Genomic DNA, 2,259 nt, shown 5'->3' on the forward strand with positions numbered 1-2,259 from the left:
AAACCCCCTCCCCCCCAGCCCCCCACAAAGTTTCAAGAGGATTTTTGCCATTGACTTCAATGGCCCCATTGGTTATAATGGACCCGAAGTTTTCGGGATTATGTTGGGGAGAGGTTCCAGTAAGCACGCTCCAAGTTTGGAGCCTCTACCCCAAACCCCCTCCCCCCCAGCCCCCCACAAAGTTTCAAGAGGATTTTTGCCATTGACTTCAATGGCCCCATTGGTTATAATGGACCCGAAGTTTTCGGGATTTTTTTTCGGGATTCGGACAAGCTCATAAATTGCTAATTCGGGATCCCAAAAGCCGAAAAAAGTCGAAAATCGTTATTTTCGGCTTTTTTTTCGGCTCGGGATCCCGAAATGCACATCCCTACGCCCCACACACCTCACAGGGTGTCTGTCTATTGTGGGGAGGGGAAAGGAAAGGAGTTTGTGAACCACTCTGAGACACCTTTGGGTAGTGAAGGGCGGGGGATAAATCCAATCTCTTCTTCTTCTTCTGCCTCACAGGGTGTCTGTGGTGGGGAGGGGAAGGGGAAGGAGTTTGTAGGCCGCTCTGAGACTCCCTTCGGTAGTGAAGGGCGGGGTGTAAATCCAATCTCTTCTTCTACCTCACCAGGTGTCTGTTGTGGGGAGAAGACGGGAAAGGAGTTTGTGAGCCGCTCTGAGACTCCTTTTGGTAGGGAAGGGCGGGGTATAGATCCAATCTCTTCTTCTACATCACAGGGTGTCTGTTGTGGGGAGGGGAAGGGAAAGGAGTTTGCAAGCCGCTCTCATACTCCTTTGGGTAGTGAAGGGCGGAGTAGAAATCCAATCTCCTCTTCTTCTTCTACCTCACAGGGTGTCTGTTCTGGGGAGGGGAAGGGGAAGGAGTTTGTAAGCTGCCCTTCCTCGACCACGATGACCTGGCTACAGTGATCCATGCGACGGTCACCTCAAGGTTAGACTACTGTAACGCTCTCTACATGGGGCTGCCTTTGTCGCGGATCCGGAAGCTGCAGCTAGTGCAGAATGCGGCGGCCAGGCTGTTGATGGGTCTCCCCAAGTGGGAGCACATCCGGCCTGGGCTGAAGGCGCCGCACTGGCTGCCAATAGCATACCGAATCTGCTTCAAAGTGCTGGTACTTACCTTTAAAGCCCTACATGGCCAGGGTCCGACCTACCTGAGGGACCACCATTCCCCACATATACCCCCAAGAGCACTTCGGTCGGGGACCCAACATCGCCTGGGGATCCCAGGCCCCCTGGAGGTAAAGCTTGCTGCGACCAGGGCTAGATCCTTTTCAGTGGCGACCCCCACCTGGTGGAACGAGCTCCCGGAGGAGATCAGGGCCCTGCAAGAACTTATGCAGTTCCGCAGGGCCTGCAAGACGGAGCTCTTCCGCCAGGCCTTCGCATAGGGGCCGCCGCTGCCACCACCACCAATGGTGGTAATACCATTGGGATCAGGGATTGCCCTTGGAAGCTCAGTCATAAATTTGCATGGCATTGACAACGTGGGATTGGCATGAACAATCTACTGGACAGTGGTACCCCAATGGGGTTGATTTGAAGATGCCATCATAACCACTCAAGACCATCTTGTTCACAGAAAGCACTTTATTATTGTTATTGCTGTTATTATTTATGATTTTATTGTCTTACTGGGTTTTATGCATGGGCTCTTGCCCCTTGTAAGTCGCCCTGAGTCTGCTTGCGGGGAGGGCGGGGTAAAAATGCCTAAATAAATAAATAAAATAAATAAACTGCCCTGGTAATGTGGGCCATTAGGGCCTAGGAAATGTTCCCACATTCCAGAGACAATGGGGGCACCCTGATGCTCTTTTGCAAAACAATGCAAGATAGCATTTAAATCTCTAAATGACAAAGAACACGAATGTTACAATTTCAGGATGTACTTTGTTTCCTTGAGTCAGGGCAGACAGTCAGGCACTGTTTGCTGGCTGGAGGTGTGATGTGGGTTTCTGCATGTAGGCAAGCTTTTAGTATTGCAAATATTCTGGCTTCCTTGACTTAATCGCAGGTGCATACCAATCTTTTGTTTTTAAATGTTTCCAAATTCTTTAGATTCATTAACAATGTAATGCAAATGTTGGTTCCTGTGTACATGATGGAGGAAAGATATCTCTTGTGACAAAGGCCTAGCAGAATCATGTTCACTGTGCTGCTAGCTGTTTGGAAAGTTACAGCAATAGAGGAGAGAAAAACACGATGATTTCTTTATAAAATTAACTGTATTAGATGGTGTTTATATTTTCT

Source organism: Gekko japonicus, unplaced genomic scaffold (genome assembly GCF_001447785.1).
Source record: "Gekko japonicus isolate JY-2015 unplaced genomic scaffold, Gekko_japonicus_V1.1 scaffold3329, whole genome shotgun sequence".
NCBI lineage: Eukaryota > Metazoa > Chordata > Lepidosauria > Squamata > Gekkonidae > Gekko > Gekko japonicus.